The sequence below is a fragment of the Hylobates moloch genome, unplaced genomic scaffold (genome assembly GCF_009828535.3).
Source record: "Hylobates moloch isolate HMO894 unplaced genomic scaffold, HMol_V3 SCAFFOLD_9, whole genome shotgun sequence".
Taxonomy (NCBI): domain Eukaryota; kingdom Metazoa; phylum Chordata; class Mammalia; order Primates; family Hylobatidae; genus Hylobates; species Hylobates moloch.
The window spans coordinates 51,005,817-51,032,967 of NW_026652284.1; the positions used below are offsets into that span (position 1 = coordinate 51,005,817).

Here is a 27,151-nt window from a genome sequence, read left to right on the forward strand (position 1 = left end):
ATCTCTGTTCCCTTGGGAGTGGGGGAGGATACGAAGCTGAGGTCTAGCATCCGGGCCAGGGCTTTCTCGGCCACGGCTCCTGGCCCGGGTGAGGGTGGGAGGGAGCAATGTGATGATCAACACTCCAGTTTCTTGTCCAAGGTTGCCTGTGGCCGATGTGCTGCCTATTTGAGGAGAAAAGGGAAACACGTAGGCTTGTCTCAGGTGTTCCTAGAGGATGTGGGATGGCCACCCATGGCTGAAAAGTAACTTGGTTCACTAGAGTGTATGACATCGGGACCTGAGACCCAACTTACCAGGTGCTATCTACGTGACTTCACCCCTCAGTGTATTCACCTATGAAATGGGGATAATACTAGCGTTGGAGGATAAATAAATCGATCAACATGTGTAAAGTGCTTAGAAGGTGCCTGCCATGCAGGAAGCAAGCACTGGGCACTAGCTATCGCTGTCATTGCTGCTGTCCTCAATGAGTGCAACTAGTTGCTGGGCTGGAGTAGCTGAAAGTGACTGGTAGTAGAGGGAGTGAGAACAGATAAAAGGCCATGATGCAGAGAGGCCAGAGGCCATGCAGGCTGAACTGCAACAGGAGCAGTGGCTGTAGGGGAGAGGCTCGACCCTGGAGCTGGTCATGATGTGCAAGTAGGATGGGCTGGGGGATGCAGTGTGAGAGCACAGGAGGAGAGGGCTGTGTTTCCCAAGCTTGCAAGTGGCTAGAGTAAAAAGAGACCCAGGTGTGCCCAACAAGGCCTGGAGACTTGGCGTTCTCCACGGATGCAATTCTTCCTATCAAAGCAGGTTCCCAAACCCTGGTTTCTTCCTGCCTCTCAGCCTAACATTATCATTGCTCCTTCATCCATCAGAGAGCCCGGAGTCTCATCTTTCAGTGACTTATCAAGGCTAGACTATTACTCAGAATCTCCACTGTAAATCAGACTACTGTTAAGATAAACACTAATGCTTAAGTCAAAGATCTTGGATTCAAAGAAGGAGTCAACATGGTAAGAGGCCCTTCTGGCGCATCATCCCAGAAACTTCGTCTGACACCCTCCACCACGGGTCCTCCACACGGGAGGGGATGCCTGGACAGTTGTGCACACAGAAACAGCATTTGTTCTCACTGGTTTGCTCTGCAGTCCCAGAAGCCCACCAAACGGAGTGGAAAAAAAAAGACATCTTGGGGCAAAAGACAAAGTGTGATTTGATACACTGATCTCATGTAAGCATAGTCCTAATTAGCTGAATCATTCCTTCAGCAATAGTAAAGAGAGACTGCAACAGATCTGATACTCCAATAGGCTTTGTCCAATCTGGCAGAGTGGATTCTTTATCTGAAATCATCCACAACAACCACTTTCAGAATGGGGCCAATTTTCAGACCTAAATTACCTCTGGCTCCACAGTAGCATCTGCCCATGAAATCAGTTTCTACCAAAAGCTTAAACTCTCCAGCAGCAATTATCTGGAACAGCCTCAAAACTGCATTTTTGCCATTTGAGACTGTTTTCCACAATTGCCAGCCATCTTGCCTGTTAGCATGCCTGTGGGAAGGACGGGCTGGAAGTTATGGCGTTGATTCCCTATTTGAAGTTGTCCTTGAATCCTTCATGACCATCAGACATAACACCCAGTGAAAATGACGCCACCTGCATTTAGAATTATTCAAAATCTGCCACCTCACAGAGGAAAATTCAGCCCACCCTCAGGGATGCAGGTCTTGACTCTGTTCTGGCTGAACTGTTAACATTTCTCCTTTGCAAACTCCCAGAAGGAGACTTGATGATCTCTCCCACATAGCACTTAATGGGGAAGCAAAAACGATTTTCCACTGAGGGAATGTTTTTGCAAAGTGGAAATCAAATCCATTTGTTAATCTTCAAAAACTCTGGGCTGTGCAGATTCTCGGGAAGACACTAAGCATATGGATCACAACAGCGATGGACCCTCAGCAAATGGACCCTGACAACTCCAGAACCAAGCACTTGCCTGGGGGAACTCCTCCCAGCAAACGCTTCTCAAATGGAAAACCTGGGTCCTGTTAGCCATGCTGGCTGTGATCTACTGGTGAATGCCTATCACCAATAGTTATTATAACATCAACCTTCTCTATAGAGTTCATGAGTGATTTTTTGCACAGAAATAAGGATTATAGTTTACAACACTGCAGTAGTCCTAAGCTCAAAGTCCTCATTCTTCAACCTGAGAGTTCCTTATGTTGGTTACCCCCCAATTACATGTAACACAGGCTCCATCAAGACAGAGACAGTGTGTGTTTGCTTGATTAAAGTAAGCCCACGGGCAACAGGATGGATTCCTAACCCCTAACTTTTACTTAAACTAAAATACACGAACAGGAAAATGCAGAAAACAAATCTGCCAAACAATGTTTCAGTTTTCTCATGCCTCAAAATTATCTTCTCAGGCCAGGGCTGTTATTTTCTCTAATGCAAGTCCATGTGAGGGCAAAATCAGTGTTGCCTTTCCCATACGCCCTCATCAGACGGTTTCAGGCAGAACTTTCCTGCAAACACTGAGCCACACTGGCCTAGAAGGTCGGTCAGTTTGCATTAGCTCAGCCCTGACTATTCACATCCAGTCGTGCTAATTTCCGTTTACTTAAGAAGTGAAGGTTTTCCAAGGCTGGTTCCCAACCCTGCTCATATGCTACAGAACTTAGATGATTCTGTGAAAAACTGAGAAGGCTTCAGATATCTGAGACAGCTGTAGGGCATGTGCTCAGAAAGCCCAGCCTCTGTGGAAAAGCAGAGCTTTCTGTGTTTCAGTGAAAATGCCCGTGAGGTTTAAGTCCTCCCTCCTCTGAAATGACAGAAGAGACATCCACCCACTTCGGATTTCGACAGAGGAGGGTTAAGAAGTTGGGCAACACCAGCACCAGTGAACCCTCGGGGCCAGGAGAGCAGCAGCCTGGTTTGGTTTTCAGTCACCCACTGTGGTGGGAACAATAATGTGGGATGAGATCAAGTTCAAGAACAGTACACGCAAGCAAAAATCTCATTGTTCCTGTTATTACATTGTGGACATCTCCTCTTTTGTTTTCTTTTAAAGAGCATTGTTCAAAAGGTTAAACTTGTTGGCTAAGACATCCCCTGAAAAGCTTAGTAACTTGGAATTTTGGTGGCCATAGTCTTCTTCCTGTGTGAGCTTCCCTCCAAGGTTAATCTTAAATATAGAATCTCCCTCCTCTTTCCTTCCAAATCCTCTTTTCTTTCCGAGCCATCCAAGTACATGGTTAGGCTCCATTCCTGTTCTCAGCGGCGTGTACCGTCATCTCTGCCAGACTTCCTCCAGCTGCCGCCCATGAGCGCATCTGCTGTAGAGTTCCCCACTTGAAAGGTGTCCCAGAAAGCCTGGCCTCATTTTATTCCCAGAGGAATCCCAGAGCCCTGGGAGACAACAGCTAACAGCTGGTCCAGAGATTGTTGTACAAACTTTTGAGGCCACAACTGGCAAATTGTAAGAATACGATGGAGTGCAGGCAGACTGGTTTGCCTGAGCTGATCCGGACAAAAGACAGGGTGGGGAAGAGGACAAGTGGCTGAGGATGGAGCAGGTCTCTACTTCTGTCCTGCACATCTGTCCATCCTTAGTGCTGGGCATCTGTGATTTGTTTTCAGATTTCAATAGTTTGGGGGGTACAGGTGAATTTGGGTTACATGGATCAGTTGTTTAGTGGTAGTTTCTGAGATTTTGGTGCACCCATCACCCTGAGAAGTGTACACTGTACCAATGTGTAGTCTTTCTTTTATTCCTCACTCACCTCCCACACTTTCCCCTGAGTCCTCAAAGTCCATTCTATCATTCTTTTTCTTTTTTATCTTTTTTTGAGACAGAATCTCGCTCTGTCGCCCAGGCTGGACTACAATGGCTCAATCTCAACTCACTGCAACCTCCGCCTCCCAGATTCAAGCAATTGTCTCACCTCAGCCTCCCAAGTAGCTGGGATTACAGGCGCCCGCCACCACTCCCAGATAATTTTTGTATTTTTGTAGAGACAGGGTTTCACCATGTTGGACAGGCTGGTCTTGAATTCCTGACCTTGTGATCCACCAGCCTCGGCCACCCAAAGGCTAGGATTATAGGCGTGAGCCACTGCACCTGGCCCATTATATCATCCTTATGCCTTTGCATCCTTATAGCTTAGCTCCAACTTATAAGTGAGAACATACGATATTTGGTTTTCCATTCCTACGTGACTTCACTTCAAATAATGGTCTTCAAATCCATCCAGGTTGCTGCAAAGGTCATTATTTTGTCCATTTTATGGCTGAGTAGTATTCCATGGTATATATGTACCACATTTTCTTTATCCACTTATTGGTTGATGGGCATTTAGGTTGGGTCCATATTTTTGCAATTGTGAATTGTGCTGCTATAAACACGCATGTTGGGCACCTATGATATTATAATCATTTCCATCTTGGTCACTATCTGCTGTATCATAAGCACGAAATTATGACTTCACAAGAGGATGGGCCAAATGAGAAGCAGAACTGTAAGGGAAAGGAATGCTTGTTAAAGTAAAACTATTCTCAATAATTGAGAGAGGAATTTCAGAAACTAACTCTGGCCAAGAACTTTTTTTTATTTACAAGTTCTCAGCATTAGAGCTGTGTCCAAACCATCCTTGCTGACACATCCATGACAGCCTAGGATAAATAAGCCTTTGAGAAACTGTCTGAGGAGTGACATGGGAGCCGCTGCCAGGCCTTCCCAGGGAGCTCCTTGACTTCCCGTGCCCACTACCTTCCCACCATAAAGGTGGGCCCATTCGCTTTTGATTTTGAAACTAAAGCAAATTTAGTCTACAGAAGCCATGTCTTAGGGTGGAAAATAGCTCACCTCTACTGGAAAACACTGACAGGCCATTCGATTCATCGCTGAGCAAAAATCAGAGTGAGAGTATCCAAAATGAAGTGGCAGAAGGAAGGAATTCACAGGCGCATCAGGAAAGGTCATGTGGCAGCAGCGTTTGCTCAGCAGCCTGAGAACTCCCTCCAGACCAGCAAGAAGGAATGAAGGACAGTCAGCAGGCACTGCCACTCAGAGGACTTGGTACAAGGAAAAGTCATGGCCAGCACTGGTCCTATTGCCCATGCTCCAGTAGCTTCTGCAAGCTGTGGGCTCGCCAGTCCCATTGCTAATACAGATTAGCATAAACATACCTTATCCAAACAGAGAAGAAAAGACACAGAGTATGTATAAATACATATTATAGATTCATGATACATAAAGTGTGTCGATAACCTAAAGATTTCTTTCCCAGGCACGGTGGTTCACGCCTGTAATCCCAGCACTTAAGGAGGCCGAGGAGGGTGGATCACCCCAGATCAGGAGTTTGAGACCAGCTTGGCCAACATGGTGAAACCCCGTGTCTACTAAAACACAAAATTAGCTGGGCGTGGTGGCTGGCGCCTATAATCCCAGCTACTTGGGTGGCTGAGGCAGGAGAATCGCTTGAGCCTGGGAGGCAGAGGTTGTAGTGAGCCTAGATCAGGCCATTGCACTCCAGCCTGGGCAACAAGAGCGAAACTCCATCACACACACAAAAAAATAAATAAAAATAAAAACCAAAAAAAGTAAATAAATAAAAAAGATTTTGTATAAAAATATGAAATTCAGGCTAGACAGCAAGCATGGAATGCAATGCACTTGCAACTAACATTTCCCCAACAGTGCATTAAATGCCACCAGGGCTCAACTCCTGATCCCATCATCATAAACAGAACAAGGGGGAAAGTAAAGATTTTAGTTTTATACATGCATATTGGACGCAGGCACCAATAGATCTGATAGCACATGCTACCTGTGCCTTTGACACACGGGCTCATCCAGATGATTAAAAGAATCTGACTGAGTTTCCAAAAAGGGCAAAGGGTTCAGGAAACTCCTCCGCCCCAACTTTCCCCCACCCACTGAAATGGAGCTGTCCCATTTGCACTGAACACCTCTGCAAAAATTTATGATTGGAATCATGTATGTGAAAAGAATGCCACCCTAGGGGACTTAGGAATTGCACTCTGGATGGAGGACGGTGTGGGAAGGAGCCAGGTGGTCTTGTGGGAGATGCTGCAAAAAGTGAGATGTGGTTGCACAGGAAACACTTCCTAAAAGTCAGAAGAAAAAGTGTGTGTTCAGCAGCCGGGGGAGGGTGAGAGGAAATAACTCACAAATCTGAATTGTGTCCTACAATACAATATATTCCATCCTGATCAACCAAATAGCTGGCAGGAAAAGTACTTTGACTTTTATATCCTTTTCTCCAGACAAAGAGCTCTGTGTATGGCTGTGTATTTGAATAGGTGCGCTTGCAGGACAGCTGCTGAGATGCGACCTTGTGCTTGCAGCAGAAAGAGCTGATGCTAATCCTGGATCCACACAGAGCTGCCTGCAGAAGCCACACACCGAATGCCAATGTAAAGCCCACCTCAATGACAAATCCAAACTCACATTGTGTCACACGTTCTACAGACATCCAACAGGAACGGAAGACTTTTCTAGAGTCTCCAAAATACTGCCTGGGTTCAACTCACCTTGACCAATTACTACCTTAGTTACTCTCAGCAAATAACTCAATCTCTCTATGAATCAGTTTTCTTATCTGTAAAATGAAAAAAAAATAGTCCTTACTTCATGGGGTGATTGTGAAGATTAAGGAGTTAATAAGTATAAAGCACTTAGGAATGATCTCTTGATAAATGTGCTACTGTTGTTGTGGGACACAGTAGGACTTATTTCACTAAGTGACGGCTGATGTTATTGTTGTTATTGTTACAAGAAAACCCCTCTCCCTCCAGCAACAATGAACAACTATTCTTGGTCTGAGAACACACACCCACTCAGAGTAAGCAGGCTGTTATATGCTCCAGGCTTCACCGTATCTGTCGCTTTCATTATTTGTTCTTTAAGAGATGATCCCAAACTTTCCACACTTACTTTTTTTTTCTTTCCCCAAGATGGAGTCTTGCTCTGTTGCCCAGGCTGGAGGGCAGTGATGCAATCTTGGCTCACTGCAATCTCTGCCTCCCGGGTTGGAGTGATTCTCCTGCTTCAGCCTCCCGAGTAGCTGGGATTACAGGCACCTGCCACCATGCTTGGCTAATTTTCATATTTTTAGTAGAGGTGGGATTTTACCATGTTGGCCAGGCTGGTCTTGAACTCCTGACCTTGTGATCTGCCCACCTCGGCCTCCCAAAGTGCTGGGATTACAGGTGTGAGCCATTGCGCCCAGCCTCCACACTTATTTTATTAACACTTCCCCAATTAACTTGCAAAAACTCCACAAAGTCAATTTCTTTTCATATCTTTCTTGATTTGCCAGAAGTGTGGTCAACAAGTGAGGGGGAAATGAAATATTTGGTTATAGAATCTTCATATCCCTCACCCTGCTACAGAGAGGTAAAGGGACCATGGCAGAACCCTTATGTGAGGAAAGAGAAGGAAGGGCCCTGTGATTGCCAAAAAAAAGTTGGATTTCTCTGAAATTGACCAAGAACCTCTTCGTGAATCTAACGCTTGGCTTCTTTTATTAATATGTTTTCAATACAATCTATTTTCAGCTTCAGAGGAGAAATTGACAGTGTCCAAATTTCTGCCCAATTTCCTAATCTGTTTATAAAGGTTTACATGCTATTCATTTTTGACTAAATTTTTATTGTGAAATTTGTAGATTCACATGCAACTGTAAGAAGCGCAGCAGAGAGATACCTGTTCCCTTTATGCAGATTATCCCAATGTGACACCTTGCAGAACTATAGTACAATAGTACAGCGTGATACAGACATGATACAGTCAAGACACAGACATTTCTGATACTAGGACACCACGTTTTGACATTATGTAGCCACACATCTATGTACCTGTCACACCCACTATCTCCCTAATCCCAGCCAACCACTAATCTAGTTTCTGTTTCTATAATTTTGTCACTTCAAGATGTCAAACAAATCTCACTTTTGGGATTGCCTTTCTTCACTCAGCATCATTATTCCTGGGAGATTCATCCAGATTGTTGTGTGTGTGAACAATTAGTTCCTTTCCATTATGACTTGTGTCCCATGGTGTGGACTTGCCCCAGTTTGTTAAGTCATTCAGTCCTTGAAAGACATCTGCACTGTTTCAAGTTTGTGCCCATTACAAATAAAGCACTATGAACATTCCCATACATGTGTGCATATAGGCCTTCATTTCCTTAGAATCTGTGTCCAGAAGTGCACATTATGAGTTGCAAGCCACCTGCATGTTTAGCTTCTTAAGAATCCACCATGCTGTACAATTTTACATTCTGTCAGGCAATGTGTAAGTGTTCTGAATTTTTGCCAGGATTTGGTGTTGTCACTATGTTTTGCTTTAGCTATTCTGATTAATGTGTAACAGTATCTAATTGTGGTTTTAACTACCATTTCCCTAATAGCTAATGATGAACGTCTTTCCATGTGGTCTTTTCACACACACACACACACACACACATATATATATATCACCTCTTCATTAAATTGTCTTTTCCTCTCTTTTGTCTATGTTTTAATTGTTCATTTTTCCATTATTCAGGCTTATATGTGTTATGAATTTCAGATATTGGCCCTTGGTTAGATACACGGCTTGTAGATATCTTCTTTTAGCCTGTAACTTGTCTTTTCACCCTTTTAACAGGGTCTTTCACAAAGAAAAAACTTTTTAAGTCCAGTTTACCAATTTTTCTACTTATGAGTCATCCTTTCTTTGGTGTCAAATCTAAGAACTCTTTGCTTAGCTCTAGATCACAAAGGTTTTCTCCAATTTTTTTTCCTAAAAGCTTTAGAGTTTACATCTAAGTCTGTGATATATTTTGAGTTAATTTTTGTACAAGTGTAAGACAGTCCAGAGTACATTATCTTTTGGCCTGTAGATATTCAATCAATCCAGCAGTATTTGTTGGAAAGGCTATCTTTCCCCCTTTGGATTGTTTTTGTTACTTTGTTAAAGATCAGTTGGGCATATTTGTGTGGGTCTATGTTGGGGTTCTCTACTCTTTTGCCTTGACACAACCAAAAAGGAGAATTTCAGACCAATATCCTTGATGAACATTGATGCAAAAATCCTCAATAAAATACTGGCAAACCGAATCCAGCAGCACATCAAAAAGCTTATCCACCATGATCAAGTGGGCTTCATCCCTGGGATGCAAGGCTGATTCAACATACGCAAATCAATAAATGTAATCCAGCATATAAACAGAACCAAAGACAAAAACCACATGATTATCTCAATAGATGCAGAAAAGGCCTTTGACAAAATTCAACAACCCTTCATGCTAAAAACTCTCAATAAATTAGGTATTGATGGGATGTATCTCAAAATCACAAGAGCTATCTATGACAAACCCACAGCCAATATCATACTGAATGGGCAAAAACTGGAAGCATTCCCTTTGAAAACTGGCACAAGACAGGGATGCCCTCTCTCACCACTCCTATTCAATACAGTGTTGGAAGTTCTGGCCAGGGCAATTAGGCAGGAGAAGGAAATAAAGGGTATTCAATTAGGAAAAGAGGAAGTCAAATTGTCCCTGTTTGCAGATGACATGATTGTATATCTAGAAAACCCCATTGTCTCAGACCAAAATCTCCTTAAGCTGATTAGCAACTTCAGCAAAGCCTCAGGATACAAAATCAATGTACAAAAATCACAAGCATTCTTGTACACCAATCACAGACAAACAGAGAGCCAAATCATGAGTGAACTCCCATTCACAATTGCTTCAAAGAGAATAAAATACCTAGGAATCCAACTTACAAGGGACGTGAAGGACCTCTTCAAGGAGAACTACAAACCACTGCTCAATGAAATAAAAGAGGATACAAACAAATGGAAGAACATTCCATGCTCATGGGTTGGAAGAATCAATATCGTGAAAATGGCCATACTGCCCAAGGTCATTTATAGATTCAATGCCATCCCCATCAAGCTACCAATGACTTTCTTCACAGAATTGGAAAAAACTACTTTAAAGTTCATATGGAACCAAAAAAGAGCCCGCATCACCAAGTCAATCCTAAGCCAAAAGAACAAAGCTGGAGGCATCACGCTACCTGACTTCAAACTATACTACAAGGCTACAGTAACCAAAACAGCATGGTACTGGTACCACAACAGAGACATAGATCAATGGAACAGATCAGAGCCCTCAGAAATAATGCCGCATATCTACAACTATCTGATCTTTGACAAACCTGACAAAAACAAGTAATGGGGAAAGGATTCCCTATTTAATAAATGGTGCTGGGAAAACTGGCTAACCATATGTAGAAAGCTGAAACTGGATCCCTTCCTTACACCTTATACAAAAATTAATTCAAGATGGATTAAAGACTTACATGTTAGACCTAAAACCATAAAAACCCTAGAAGAAAACCTAGGCAGTACCATTCAGGACATAGGCATGGGCAAGGACTTCATGTCTAAAACACCAAAAGCAATGGCAACAAAAGCAAAAATTGACAAATGGGATCTAATTAAACTAAACAGCCTCTGCACAGCAAAAGAAACTACCATCAGAGTGTACAGGCAACCTACAAAATGGGAGAAAATTTTCACAACCTACTCATCTGACAAAGGGCTAATATCCAGAATCTACAATGAACTCAAACAAATTTACAAGAAAAAAACAACCCCATCAAAAAGTGGGCAAAGGACATGAACAGACACTTCTCAAAAGAAGACATTTATGCAGCCAAAAAACACATGAAAAAATGCTCATCATCACTGGCCATCAGAGAAATGCAAATCAAAACCACAATGAGATACCATCTCACACCAGTTAGAATGTTGATCATTAAAAAGTCAGGAAACAACAGGTGCTGGAGAGGATGTGGAGAAATAGGAACACTTTTACACTGTTGGTGGGACTGTAAACTAGTTCAACCATTGTGAAAGTCAGTGTGGCAATTCCTCAGAGATCTAGATCTAGAAATACCATTTGACCCAGCCATCCCATTACTGGGTATATACCCAAAGGACTATAAATCATGCCGCTATAAAGACACAAGCACACATATGTTTATTGCAGCACTATTCACAATAGCAAAGACTTTGAACCAACCCAAATGTCCAGCAACGACAGACTGGATTAAGAAAATGTGGCACATATACACCATGGAATACTATGCAGCCATAAAAAATAATGAGTTAATGTCCTTTGTAGGGACATGGATGAAACTGGAAACCATCATTCTCAGTAAACTATCCCAAGGACAAAAAACCAAACACCGCATGTTCTCACTCACAGGTGGGAATTGAACAATGAGAACTCATGGACACAGGAAGGGGAACATCACACTCCGCGGACTGTTGTGGGGTGGGGGGAGGGAGGAGGGATAGCATTAGGAGATATACCTAATGCTAAATGACGAGTTAATGGGTGCAGCAAACCAACATGGCACATGGATACATATGTAACAAACCTGCACATTGTGCACATGTACCCTAATACCTAAAGTATAATAAAAAAAAAAATGCCCATCCTTCTACCAATATCCCACAGTCTTGATTACTTAGCTGTGTCGTGCGTTTTGAAAGCACGTAGACTGATTTCTCCTACGTTATTGTTTTTCAGAATGGTTTTACCTATTCCAGTTTCTTTGCCTTTTCATATAAATCTTAGACTAATCCTGTTGCTATCTAGAAAACATCTTGCTGAGATTTTTATAGGAATTGCATTAAACTTGTGTGTCATTTTTAGAAGAACTGACGTTCTTATTACATTGAATTGTCCAATCCATGAACTCAGTCTCTCTATTAAGATCTTCTTTGGTTTCTTTCATCAATATATGTACTTTTTATCATTCAAGTCTTGAATTTTCATTTTTGACTGATTGTGAGTGATATGTAAAAATATTTTATTGTCCACATGTGCACTGCTAGTATGTAGAAATACTACTGATTTTTAAGCATATCATATCACCTATGACCTTGCTGAAGTAACTTATTAATTCTAAGAGTTTTACTGTAGGTTCTTATTAATTAACTTATTAATTCTAAGAGTTTTACTGTAGGTTCTTGAGCATTTACACACAGACAACCAGCAAATAAGACAATTTCACTTCCATTTCAACCTGTGTGTCTTTTACTTCTTTTTCTTGACTCTTACACAGGGTAGAACTTCCAGCACTATGCTGAGTACGAGATTTAAGAGCTAACATCCTTGTCTTTACCTCTGATGTAAAGCATTCAGTCTTTCTTTCATCTTCAGATATGTTAGCTGCGGGCCTTTTGCACAGGCTCATTCTTGATCAACTTGAGAGAATTTCCCTTTATTCCTATTTTTCTGAGAGCTTTTATTACGAATGGCTGTTGAATTCTGCCAAATGTTTTTCATGATCATATGTATGCTATTGTAAATTTGTTCTGCTGTTGAGGAATGAGATGCTGGCAGTCCTCACAGCCCACTCGCTCTTGGCGCCTCCTCTGCCTGGGCTCCCACTTCGGCGGCACTTGAGTAGCCCTTCAGCCCACCGCTGCACTGTGGGAGCCCCTTTCTGGGCTGGCCAAGGCCGGAGCCGGCTCCCTTAGCTTGCAGGGAGGTGTGGAGGGACAGGCGCGAGCAGGAACCACCGCTGTGCACAGGCTTGTAGGCCAGCTGGAGTTCCGGGTGGGCGTGGGCTTGGCGGGCCCTGCACTCCGAGCAGCCGGCTGGCCCTGCCGGCCCCGGGCAATGAGGGGCTTAGCACCCAGGCCAGCGGCTGCGGAGGGTATACTGGGTCCCCCAGCAGTACTGGGTCCCCCAGGGTGCCAGCCCACCGGCGCTGTGCTCAATTTCTCGCCAGGCCTTAGCTGCCTTCCCGCGGGGCAGGGCTGGGGATCTGCAGCCTGCCATGCCTGAGCCTCCCCGCCCTCCGTGGGCTCCTGTGCGGCCAGAGCCTCCCCGGCGAGCGCCGCCCCCTGCTCCAGGGCGCCCAGTCCCATCAAACACCCAAGGGCTGAGGAGTGTGGGTGCACGGGGCAGGACTGGCAGGCAGCTCCACCTGCAGCCCGGGTGCAGGATCCACTGGGTGAAGCCAGCTGGGCTCCCGAGTCTGGTTGGGAGGTGGAGAACTTTATGTCTAGCTCAGGGATTGTAAATACACCAATCAGCACCCCGTGTCTAGCTCAGGGTTTGTGAATGCACCAATCGACACTCTGTATCTAGCTACTCTGGTGGGGCCTTGGAGAACCTCTGTGTCTGCACTCTGTATCTAGCTAATGTAGTGGGGAGGTGGAGAACGTTTATGTCTGGCTCAGGGATTGTAAATGCACCAATCAGCACCCTGTCAAAACAGACCACTCGGCTCTACCAGTCAGCAGGATGTGGGTGGGGCCAGAGAAGAGAATAAAAGCAGGCTGCCGGAGCCAGCAGGGGCAACCCGCTCGGGTCCCCTTCCACATTGTGGAAGCTTTGTTCTTTCACCCTTTGCAGTAAATCTTGTTACTGCTCACTGTTTGGGTCCACACTGCTTTAAGAGCTGTAACACTCACCGCGAAGGTCTGCAGCTTCACTCCTGAGCTAGTGAGACCACGAACCCATCAGAAGGAAGAAACTCCGAACATCAGAAGGAGCAAACTCCAGACGCGCCACCTTAAGAGCTGTAACACTCACCGCGAGGGTCCACGGCTTCATTCTTGAAGTCAGTGAGACCAAGAACCCACCAATTCCAGACATAGGAAGATTACATTGATTTTGAATATTGAACCAGTCTTAAATCCCTGAAATAAAACCCTCTTGGTGACAGTGTACAATTTTTCTAATACATTGCTACATCTTATTTGCTAATGATTTTGTTAAAGAATTTTATATTCCTTTATTCATCTGTATGCATGAGGGACAATGGTTTGTAGTTTTTTTCTTTTTTTGCTCTCTTTTTCTGGTTTTAGTATAAAGGTAATACTAATTTCATGAAATGAATTGAAGAGTGTTCCCTCCACTTCTATTTTCTGGAAGAGATTCTACAGAATTTATATTAATGCTTCTTTAAACATTTGGTCAACTGAACCAGTGCAATCACCAGGCCTGAGATTTTTTTCATGAATCCAATTATGAATTCAATTTGCTTAATAGTGATAGGACAATTCAAATTATTTATTTCATGTTGGATGAGTCTGGGCAGTTTGTTGTTTTTTGAGGAATGGGTCCATTTTATCTAAGTTGCAAAGTCTATGTATGAAGAGTTGTTCATGGTATTCCTTTACTATCCTTTTGATGTCTGTAGAGTCTAAATGATGTCTCTGCTAATCTGTGACGGTGATATTTGTGATGTTGGTAACTTGTGTCTTCTTTCCTTTTTCTTCATCAGTGATGCTTGGTTTGTCAGTTGCATTGATCTTTTCAAAGAAACAGCTCTTTGTTTCATTGATTTTTCTTGATTTCTGCTTTTATCTTTAGTATTTCTTTCTTCTGTTGGTTTTGGCTTTCCTTTCTCTTCTTCTTTTTGTAGGCTTTTGGAATGAGATCTTTCTGGTTTTGAGACGGAGTCTCTCTCTGTTGCCCTGGCTAGAGTGCAGTTGCGCGATCTCGGCTCACTGCAAGCTCCGCCTCCTGGGTTCACGCCATTCTCTTGCCTCAGCCTCCTGAGTAGCTGGGACTACAGGCGCCCGCCACCATGCCCAGCTAATTTTTTTTATCTTTAGTAGAGATGGGGTTTCTACATGTTAGCTAGCATGGTCTCGATTTCCTGACCTCGTGATCCGCCCGCCTCAGCCTCCCAAAGTGCTGGGATTACAGGCGTGAGCCACCACCATGCCCGGAATGAGATCTGAAGTTACCAATTTAACATTTTCTTCTTTTCTAATATATGCATGTAGTGCTATACGTTTCCATTCCAGCACTGCCTTAACTGAGCTCTAAAAATTTTGATATGTTGTATTTTAATTTTTGTTGAAGTCAATGTACTTTTTTAACTTCACTTTTGACTTCTTCTTTGACCTATTTAGAACATGCCGTTTAATTTCCAAGTGTTTGGAGATATTCCTGTTGTATTTTTGTTGTTAATTTCTAATTGTATCAAGTCATGGCAGGGGAACACTCAGTATCACTTCAGTTCCTGTACCTGTTCAGGTTTCTTTTACAGCCCAGGATATGGTTTATGTTGCTGTATAATATTTGGGCACTTGCAAAGAATTTGGATTCTGCTGTTGTTGGGTGGAGTGCTCTACATATGTCAATTAGATCTTGTTGGTTGGTGGTATTGTTGAGTTATTTTGTTTCTTTATTGATTTTTCCTCTATTAATTCTATCAAATGTTGAGAGATGGGTATTGAAGCCTTCAACTATAATTAAAGATTTATCTATTTTTACTTTCAGCTTTATCTGTTTGCTTCACATATTTTTCAGCTCTATTTTTGGTGTATTTGCCTTCTTGGTAGATTGGCCCCTTTTATCTTTATATAATTTCCTTCTCTGTCTTTGCTCTGAGACATTATATTGCTCTGATATTAATATAGCCACTTCTGTCTTCCATAATTAGTATCTGCATGACATATCTTTTTTCATTATTTTACTTTCAATCCGCCTATACAGTAATGTTTGAAATGCGTATCTTGTAGACAGCATATAGTTGGCCATATTTTTAATCCACTCTTCCAATTTCTGTTCTTTATTTCAAATACTTAGATCTATTATATTTAATTTAATTATTGATATGTTAGGGTTTAGTTCTGCCATTTAATTTTTTTGTTTTCAGCTTTTTTCTGCTTTTTCTTACTGTTTCCTTTTTCCTGCCTCTGACTTTTATTTAAATATTTTTTTATAATTCCATTTTTATTTATCCATGGTATTTATTTCTTTTGGTAAAACTTTTAAAGTGGTTTCTCAGCCAGACGCGGTGGCTCACGCCTGTAATCCCAGCGCTTTTGGAGGCTGAGGTGAGCAGATCACAAGGTCAGGAGATCGAGACCATCCTTCCTAACACAGTGAAACCCCATCTCTACTAAAAGTACAAAAAATTAGCTGGGTGTGGTGGCGGGCGCCTGTAGTCCCGGCTACTCAGGAGGCTGAGGCAGGAGGATGGCATGAGCCTGGGAGATGGAGCTTGCAGTGAGCAGAGATCGTGCCACTGCATTCCAGCCTGGGCGACAAAGCGAGACTCTGTTGCAAAAAAAATAAATAAATAAATAAATAAATAAAGTGGTTTCTCTAGGTACTACACTATATACACAAAATTTATCACACCCTTATTAGTGCCATCATTTAACCTGTTCAAGTAAATTACAGAAGTCTTACCTCCCTTTGTGTCTCTTTACCTTCCCCCACTTATAAAATAATTATCATAAATATTTCCTCTTTAGATTTCAAACGTAATTTGGAAAACTCAAAGCAATAAAGAAAACCTATTCTATGTATCTATATTTTGGCTTACTATGTTCTTTCTTTTCTCCTGATGTTCCGAGTTTCCTTCTCTTATTGCTTGCATTCTGTTTGGAGAACTTATTTTAGCTATTCTTTAGGTAGGTTTGGTGGTGTCAAATTATCTTGGTTTCCCTTCATTTGAAAATGTTTTGGTTTTCCCCTCATTCCTGAAGAAAATTTTCACCGGGTTGGCAGCTCTTTCCTTTAAAAACTTGAAAAGTATTCTGCCACTTCCTTATGGTTTACATGATTTCTGATGAGAAATTCTTTGTCACTAAATTTGCTTCTCTTCTATGGGTAAGGTGTTTTTTTCCTCTGACTACTTTTTAATATTTTTTCTTTGTCTTTAGTTTTCAGAAGTTTAATTACGATGTGTCTCAGGTGTTTGCTATTTGAAGTTATCTCAGCTTCTTGAATCAGTAGATTTATTTATGTTGCCAAATTTGAGATTTTGGCAATTGTTCCTTCAAGTGCATTTTTCAGCCTCACCCTCTTTCTCCTCTCCTTTTGGACTCTGATAGCATGAATGTTAGATCTTTTGTTAGATTCCCATGGGTCCATTTTTGTTTTGTTTTGTTTTGGTTTGATACAGAGTCTCACTCTCACCCAGGCTGGAGCACAGTGGCACGATCTCAGCTCACTGCACCCTCCACTTCCCAGGTTCAAGTGATTCTCTTGCCTCAGCTTCCCAAGTAGCTGGGACTACAGGCGTGTGCCACCACGCCTGGCTAATTGTTTATATTTTTAGTAGAGATGAGGTTTCACCGTGTTAGCCAGGATGGTCTCGATCTCCTGACCTCGTGATCCACCTGCCTTGGCCTCCCAAAGTGCTGGGATTACAGGCGTGGGCCACTGCGCCAGGCCGCTTCCATTTTTTTCACTCTATTTTCTTTCTGTTGTTCAGATTGGTTAATTTCTCTTATTTTTTCTTCCAATTCACTGATTCTTTTCACCACTCACTTCCTTCTGCTATTGAGCCCATCCACTTCGGTTTTTTTAAGTTCTGACATTTCCATTTGGTTCTTCTCTATATATTTGCTGAGGTTTTTTTTTTTTTTCCACTTTTTTCAAGTGTGTTCAAATTGTTTATTGAAGCATTTTTGTCATGGCTACTTTAAACTCTTTTCAGATAAATCTGATATCTCTGTCTTTAGGTGCTGGCATCTATTAATTGCCTTTTGTCCTTCAGTTTAGGATCTTCCTGGGTTTTTGAATGGTGGGCAATTTTCAGGTTCAAGTGATATTTCCTGTCTCAGTGGGGATATTCGCGTTTTGAGCCTCGGTGTTCTGATTTAGCTGATTTTTTTTTTTTTTTTTTGTCAGCACTCCCATAGGGGAAGAGGGCAGGATGCAGCCTCATTACTACCAGGTGGAAGTAGAAGTTCCTGTTCTTCACAGCATCTCTGTTGGCACCTGAGGGCAGGGCAGGGGGTTGTTCCTCATCACTGCCAGGCAGATGTGGGAGTTCTAACTTTACCTATGATCTCCACTGGCACCACGGTGGGGTAGGGGTGGCCTCATTCTCTTTGGGCCACAGTGAAAGTCCTGATGCTCCTCCAGGCTTCTTCTGATATCACCCCAGCTGGTAGAGGGAGCAGCCTCGTTACTGCTGGGTGAGAGTGAAAGTCCAGGCTCTCCACATGGTCCCACTGACACAGGGTGGCAGAGGTTCATTACCAGCTGGCAAGAGTGAAAGTTCAGGAATCCTATTTGGCCTCCTCTGACACTACCCAGGCTGGAATGTGGAGGTGCCTCATTATAGCCTGCCAAGTGCAAGAATTCAGGCTCCCTACTCAGCCCTTGCTGGCATGAGTGGGTTTGGGCCCAGCTTGCTCAGTGGCATTTGGCTACAATAAAGCAGTGTTGTCTTGAAGTTTTCTGCCTTGGCGCCCTTTTCCTGGCTTTGGTTGGAGAGAGGATGCTTCTTTTGGGGCTTTTTTGTCTCCGCCTATTACTGTTTCCAGTTTCCTGGCTTCTTCAGCTCCAAGTCTAGGATATATGGGGCCAAAAGAAAACCCAGGGAATTCATGACTATGTCTTCTCTCTTGTCCCAAGACCCGTAGTAGGTTTGCCTTCTCTCCACCATTCAGTCTCCTTATGATTGGCTCATGTATAATGTCCTGCGTTTTTAGTTATGTTTAGACAAAGGAATGGGGAAAAGTATGTCCGCTGCATCTTCCTGGAAGCAGAAGCCGCAGTTCACATATTTTTAATCTCATGACTTTTAGTAAAACTTAAACTACTAAATGAAATGGCATTATATGGCCATGGCAAGATAATTTAAATTTCCTGGGTGCTCCTTGTGTCTTCTCATTCCCTTCTCGCCTTTACCCACTCCACCACCCCTCAGGCTGCAATAAACTCTGCCATTGACCCTCCCATCTCCACCCTCCACCAACCTCTCCTCCAGATGCTGGGGACTCTCTGCCCTTCACTGGATCATAACTCCTGCAGATATCTGACTTAGCATATTTGCAATAACTCACTTCTCTTCTTTTCTGGTGATAATCTGCCACCCTTCCTCCCACCATTTACAGATCAGAAAAAGCTTCAACTGGAGAAACAGAATTAGAGTGGACTTTTGAGGATAGATAGAACTTGACAGGCGGAGATGGAGAGAATAATAACAGCATTTAGGTATATGATTGTGATATGTGTTCAAATGCTATGATTATGCTTGACTGAAGCAGAGCGTGTTCATTCACCAAGTCCGTAAATGTGTAAATGTCTATTAAGTATCAGATACTATTCTAAGCACTAGCTTAGAATACTGTCTCATATAATTAATAATAATAATTAATAATAATAATATTAGAATAGTGTCTAATATTAGTGGTTTCGAAAAGCAGATGGAGGTCCCTGCCCTCACAGAGCAAAGTTTAACGGGAGAGACAGGTATGTTTCAAGTGAACAAACTAAAAAAATCTGTAACAGTGATTCTATTAAATAATTGCTTTAAATAAAAACAGATGGTTATGAAAGAGAAAGCTCAAGTGGGAAAAGAAGGGTTATTTTGAGTTGGATATCAGGGAAACATCACTGAGAAAGTTACCTTAAGGATTAGCAGGCACCAGGCAGATGAAAAGTGGAGAACACGGCGTTTGGATGGGTTCTGTGTGAGGCAAGATTCCTGCTCTACACAGGCCAGCACAGTAGTGGAAGCAGGTAGAAGGGAGATTTGCTTAAGATAAGGCGGAGCAGAAGGCAAACCAGATGACCAGCGGGCTACACAGCAGGTAGAGGTTGATTCCACTGCAAGTGCAATGGGAAACCACTGAAGGTTTTAATCAGGGAAGTAACGTGATCCAATTTCATTATAAGGGAAATGGTAGACAATAAAACTGGAAACATACTTTGGGAACACATTGTGGAAAGCCTTCAGTGACAGTCCTGGGAGTTTTCGCCTAATTCATAAGACAGTGGAGAGTTTTCAAGGACTTTATTTTTTTAAATAAACACTTGGTTCAAGATTTATTACACAACAAAGGCATATTATAAAACAATCAGAAACAAATAAGCAAAAAGAATATAAACATAACCCATAAGCAAACCAGTCAGATATAATCCATTTTAGTGCACTTTGGAGTTTTCTTTCAGGCAGCTTTCCATGCATATACTAAATGGTATGATTTAATACACTATCATATGTTTATTAGTATACATAAATACACACTTTACAAAAGGAGGGTCTTGTGGTCTTACTGAATAGAGTGTTTTGTAAACTTTTTCCCTTTTCATGATGTATTGGGAACATGTGTTTCAATAAAAACACTTAAAATGACATCATTTTTAATGGCATCATTTTTAATGGTATGTATATTTCATAATTGATTCAATTAAACTCAGATGTTCAACTTTTAAGTTTCTTCAAGTTTTCTCTGCTATAATTAGCCTGCACTATAGTTGGTGTCATCACAACAAAGTGTCTGCATAAATCAATAATCAATTTTTAGAATATTTTCCTGTAAGTGTAAGTGCCAGGTAAAATGTTGGTGAACATGTTAAGGCTTTTGATGCATCCGATCACATTATCCTTCACAAAAGTTGTGTGAATTTATAATACCCCTAGTGGTATAGAAATGTGCCACCTTCCCAAAAGCACTGGGTTCCGTCAGTTCTTTTTACTTTTGTCATTTGGTAAAGGGAAATGGCATCTCATCACTAGATTTTTTGTATTTCTTTGACTACTAATGAGATTGAACATTTTCAATTATTAGTTACTGGTCTTTGTTTTTCCTCTTTTATACATTTCTTGGCCGTCTTTTACTAATTTTTATGTTGGTAGATTTATCATTTCCTTTCTATACATAGATATATATTTAATAAATATATTTTGATTACACATACTTAATATTTACACCTATCCATACATGAGATATTTTTTCTTTTCTTTTCTGTTTTTTTGGGTTTTTTTTTTGTTTTTTTTTTGAGACAGAGTCTCGCTCTGTTGCCCAGGCTGGACTGCAATGGCATGATCTCAGCTCACTGCAACTTCCACCTCCCTGGTTCAAGTGATTCTCCTGCCTCAGCCTCCTGAGTAGCTGGGATTACAGGCATGCACCACCACGCCCAGCTAATTTTTGTATTTTTAGTAGAGACTGGGTTTCACCGTGTTGGCCAAGCTGGTCTCAATCTCCTGACCTCAGGAGAGCCACCTGCCTCAGCCTCTCAAAGTGCTGGAATTACAGGCATAAGCCACTGCACCTGGCCATGAGACATTTTTTCTATATCTACATATAAAACCCTTATCTGACATATGATGCAAATGTATTTTCACAGTTTGCAATTTGCCTTTTGTGATATTATTTTACCATAGAAAATGTATCCTTTTTATTATTCATGCATTTCCTTTATAATTTCTCCCTTAGAAGTCATACTTAGAAAGCCTTTTGCCCCACAGGCCCATGTAACCTCACATTGTGATAACTTTATTCCTTCCACATAAGTCTGGAATCCTTCTGCCCTGTGGTATGAAATACACTCCTGTCTTGCTTTTCCCCACGTATTTCCCCACAGACTTGAAAGGCATACTCCTGACCATACAAACTTGGACATGCACCTCAGCCTGTTTCTCCACTGTCTGTGTTGGGCCATTGATTTTTCTGTCTATTTCTCAGCCACTAATGGATTGTTTGGAAGTTCATAGTTAGTCCACGGTTCATTTCAGTATTCAGTAGGGCAAGTCATCCTTTTCTATGTTTTTTGTCAAAATCGTATTAAAAGTTTTGTGCAGATGAACAACAAGCCTGGAATCATGCGTGGGAATGCCAGCCTCACATGACATAGGAGACAGAGAAGGAGGAGGCGGGCGCAAGCGGGACCCCACCACCGGCAGCCTCCTTCAGGTAGGAGGTCTCAAAGGTCATTTGCATTCTGAGCTTAAATCCCCAACTGATGATGGGGCCAAAAATCTCACTGACCTCCTGTGATGATCTAAGGGCTCATTCATAAGTTCCAAGGGTTGTGATTATCGGGCACCTGTGAGGGTTTGCTGAGCTGCCAGCCTGGCAGAGCATGCGGCTGAGCAGTCAACCAGGGCAACATTTTTACTTTGCTGTTAGTCTACAACTACGGGGCAGAAGTTATTCAAATTTTTAAAAACTTGTACAGCAAAAACGGAAGAGTAGGGAACTCTGGGGATCTGTCCCTCCCCAAAACACTGAAAAATATGACAAAAAGGCAAGGCACGGTGGCTCACACCTGTAATCCCAGCACTTTGGGAGGCCAAGGTGGGTGGATCTTCTGAGGTCAGGAGTGGGAGACCAGCCTGACCAATATGGTGAAACCCTGTCTCTACTAAAAATACAAAAATTAGCCAGGCCTCTGCCATGTGCCTGTAACCCCAGCTACTGGGAGGCTGAGGCAGGAGAATCGCTTGAACCCAGGAGGTGGAGGTTGCAGTGAGCCGAGATTGCACCATTGTACCCCAGCCTGGGTGACAGAGCAAGACTCTGTATCAAAAATAAATAAATAAATAAATATAAAAAAATAAAAATAAATTTTAAAAATTTACAAAAAAATGTCAAATCAACCTTTCAGACTGCTGGGAGACAGCCAATGGTTTGCAGCAACCAAATGAAAGCCCAGCTAGGACAGAGGCGACCAAGACCCTCGCTGCAGCCTCAACTGCCCTCCTTGGAGAGGTGGCTGCTCCCATGCCTGGGGTGAGTACTGGGCTCCGAGGAAGCAAACCAGACCGGGATCTCAGGGAACTGTGTCTGTTTTGACCCGACGGGTATTTCCCGGGTCACAGGGCTCGTTCTTGCTTTGCCTAACTCGGAGTGCTCAGGGCGGGTGGCTAAGAGGACAGGGCTTCCCAGAACAGCAGAAGTGAGTGAGCAAGCCGCTGCTGCCGGGAGCAAAGAGTAACAGATGGAGCGGACAACAGACGCGCCCAAAGCCTGGGAGGAAAAACCAGCCTGTGACATCTCGGGGGAACAGGGGCTCTGAAAAGTTCCTTCTATGCCAGTTTAGCAGTTCCTCAACAAGTAGACATGAAATTACCATATGATCTCACAATTCTACATCTAGGTACACAGCCAGGAGAACTGACAAGAGGTGTTTCAGCAAGAATTTGTGCACCAATGTTCATAGCAGCCCTATCCACAATAGGTGGAAACAACCCACATGTTCATCCACTGATGAGAGGATTTTAAAAATGTGGCATATCCAGAAGATGGGATATTAATCAGCCATACAAAAAGGAAGTACTGACACATTCTACAACATGGATGAAATTTGAAAACATCATGCTAACTGAGGAAGCCAGAACCACATTATTGTATGATTCCATTTATATGAAATGCCCAGAAAAAGCAAATCTATGGAGATAGAAAGCAGATTGGTAGTTGCCTAGGGCTGGAGAGAAGTGGCAATGGGAAGAGACTGCCTAATTTATGGATTTTCTTCATGGGACAATGAAAAAGGTCTTGAACCAGATAGTGGTGATGGTTGTGCACATGGCTAGTGTGTACCACCATCAATGCCACTGAATTGTACACCTTAAAATGGTTAAAATGGTTAATTTCATGTTGTATATATTGTAACACAATTTTTAAAACAGTATTATATAGATTCATTGAAAATATCACACCTAACGATCAGAATAAAATTCACACAGAACGTATATTTGTATATATATTTCATGTAAATTATATATACCTATTTATATGTAATCCATGTGAATATATATCAACACATTTCTTGAAAAGTATGTAATAATTCACTTTTAATAATCTTCCAATGAAAGAGACCTTTTAAAATTACTTCATATAACCCAGGAGATATAAAAGAAAAAATTAATAACTTTGTAGCAATTTTAATTATAAAAAGTTCTGTACAAAAAAGAACCACTCTAAGTGAGTACTTAAAAAAGAAGACCAGCGGCCAGGCATGGTGGCTCACCCCTGCAATCCCAGCTCTTTGGGAGGCTGAGGTGGATGGGTTACCTGAGGTCAGGAGTTCAAGACCAGCCTGGCCAAAATGATGAAACCCAGTTTCTACTAAAAATACAAAAATTAGCTGGGCGTGGTGGTGCATGCCTGTAGTCCCAGCTACTCAGGAGGCTGAGGCAGGAGAATCGCTTGAACCTGGGAGGCAGAGGTTGCAGTGAGCTGAGATCGCACCATTGCCCTCTAGCCTGGGTGACAAGAGAGAGACTCTGTCTCGAAAAAAAAAAAAAAAAGACAAGCTAGGGAACATAATTGCATTTCGCATACAGAAAAATGCTAGTTTTTCCAATAAATACAATACTCTTAACAAACCAACAAGCAACAGGTCAAAACAGAGTAGGAAAATGTGGGGGGAAAAGAAAGAACATACAAATGCCCTTCAAACATTTGGAAAGAAGGCTTGGCCTCTCTTCTAATAAGGTGGTGTCAAATAAAATTATATTAAATTGTTTTTCACCTCTCTCATAGAATAGAGATCAAAATTTGGATAATGGTCAGAACAAGGATCTTTGAGAAAAAAAATTGGGTAACATGGTGTGTCAGTGAGAGATTGTGGGGATGTCATATCTACATTGCTTCTGTGCTGCTGGTGAGGCTGCTAACTGATCATATCTCTATAAAAGCAGTTTGGCAAAATACATACCAATTACTAATCCATGTATTTTTTGATCTGGCAATTTTATTTCTAGGAATTATCACACAGAAATACTCTAATACATGTGAGATGACATACACACATACTTGTTATTATAATATTATTAGTAAGATCAAAACGTTGGAGACAGCCATAAATATACATCATTAAAGGACTTTTAAATAATACAGCATATCATACAATAGAATATAATGGAGCTGTAGAAAGGATGCAAGGAATGTTTGTGTGCAAATATGGAAAGAACTTGAAAATATATTGCTGTTACAAGGGCAAAAGAGTGTGTACAGTATTTTTACCACTTATATAAAGAAGGAAGAATACGAACATGAATTGACTTACTTTGTAGAGATGTAACCTATTTCTGAAAAATATTAGAAAAATTATAGAACTGGCTGTTTCATAGGAAGGGAATTTGTGTCAAGACAAGAGTTATTTAAACTTTTGCACATTTTGAATTTGGAACTCTATGACTGTGCTACCTACTCAAAACAATTTTAATGATTATATTTATTTTATAGAATCCCCTTACAAATAATGCAAGTATTTAATCAATGCTTGCTTTTAATGGTTGCACCATGATAGACTTAATGGTGAAATCATATACAAATTAAGACATTACTGAGTAGCATTAAGTGGACCTCATTCAAAACAACTGCTCCATGTAAAATTTTTTGAATAATTTACCATGCTTTGATATCATTAAATACAAGACTTTTGCCTTTTACTCATCTACAATGTAGAGATCACTCTTCCATGTCAGCTAACGTTGAATCCCAGTTGGTTCTTACTGAGGGACCCCAAGGGCAGGTCTGTAGATGGGTGCAGGTGAAGCAGGTCACAGCACACTACAGCAGCCAGGAGGTATGGGCTTCCCAACACCAGGGCCACTGCCGCCTGCCAGATGTGAGCTGGCACTGCCGCCTTCCTCCTCGTGCACTGCATGGCTCTTCTGTCCTCTAACCTCCCAGAGTGCCAGCAGGACTCCAGTGGAAGTCAGCAGATCAGGACTGAAACCTGGACTCCTAAGAGCTGCTGAGAACACGTTTTCTTCCAGGCACCTCACTGGACATTTTACATAGTTAGCCATCATTTAATTTACCCAGTGACATCAACATAAGGTAGAGAGGGACAAAGAAACAAAAAGGAAGTTAGAAAGAAACCAGAGGACTGAGTTCCTGCATTTCAGGGTCTAATGAGGGCTGGCGGCTGCAGTCACTCTAGAATTCCCAACATGGAGTTCCAAATTTTCTATAAACAATGGAAGATCTAGCATTTTAAAGCTTTTATCAGCCTATGTTACATTTTCAATGATAATTTTTTTAATTCTTTTAGCACACCAACTAACACTAAAGTAAGCCACCTGGCCAAGCATGGTGGCATGTGCCTATGGTCCCAGCTACTTGGGAGGCTGAGACGGGAGCGTCCCTTAAGCCCGGGAGGTCGACGCTGCAGTAAGCTGTGATTGTACCACTGCACTGCAGCTTGGGTGACAGAGAGATACCATTTTAAAAATAAAAATAAAAAAATATTAAGCTACTCAATTTTCAGGAGATCATGCAAAGGTATACAGAGCAGGCTGGCCACTGGAGCCCAGGGCAACCTGCAGACAGATGCACCTGCAGACAGACTCTTGCTGGCATCATCTCCCACTCCTCCTCTGGCTGGTCTTTCCTCCTGATGTTATTTTTAATGGTGCTGTGTATTTTTGTGGAGCTCACCTCACATGTTTTCCTAGTGTAGTCAGAATACTAATCAAAGGCTGAAAAGAAATCAAATGCAATGCCAGTTGAAAGACCTGAGACAGACACAGAGGGAATGCCTAGGTGCCTGACAGGGAGAGAAGCTCTCAGTGTGCCATGGGCCACGTGGATGCTTATCAAGGAGACCTGCTAACTCAGCTAAGAGATAGTGGCCCAGCAGGTCTCAGAGGAAAGGACCCTCTGGCCCCAGGTGGGTTGGGGTCCATCATCAGCACTCCCGTCACACCTCTCAAGCAGGGCCACCACACCAGGACTTCGTGTGCAGATTGTGTCCTGTGTCTGTCTTGAAGGCATCTGAAGGCACTTGGAGCTATACCTTTTATATCCCCAACACTAACAAAATCTGTGGCATGTTGTAAATACTTGGTGAATGAATTCCTAAAAGTTTGAATCTGGACCTTCAAGGGAAGATAATACATGGCCACGCAGTATTCAGAGGATAACCAGGCAGGAAGATCATCAAGGTCTAGAAACACACCAAGAAGAGAGACTACGGCATTTCAGGGCAGGCCAGGGGTGGCGCTGGTCAAAGGCACATGTGGAACTGTGTCAGGCTGAATAGATGAGCCGGCACCCAGCCAAGAAGCACCACTTCCTCCACTCCTCCTCTGGAAATGGCACCCTACTTCATTCAGGTGATAAAATATGGCCCTCACACTCAAATACTGACTGTCACTCAAGGCATCTCTGTCCAGTTCTTCCAAATCCAGAACAGTTTCAGCGATAGCAGACAAATCCACACATAACATGTTATGTTTGATTATTCAGAGATAATTATTTAAACAATGATGTCACTGCTGTCGATGTAATGCATCCCGTGGAGATGCCTGTCTTAGACACCCCTAAATTTGACCAACCTTGACTTCCAATTTGCCTGAGGGCATGGAGGACATTTGAGACAGGATGCCCA

At 42.3% G+C, this 27,151-nt stretch overlaps 1 long non-coding RNA gene across 1 annotated transcript in view; it reads right to left on the minus strand.

The window, feature by feature from the left end:
* LOC116812643 (uncharacterized) overlaps positions 1-27,151 on the minus strand; it is a 149,052-nt gene that overhangs the window by 76,959 nt on the left and 44,942 nt on the right. The window lies entirely within an intron of this gene.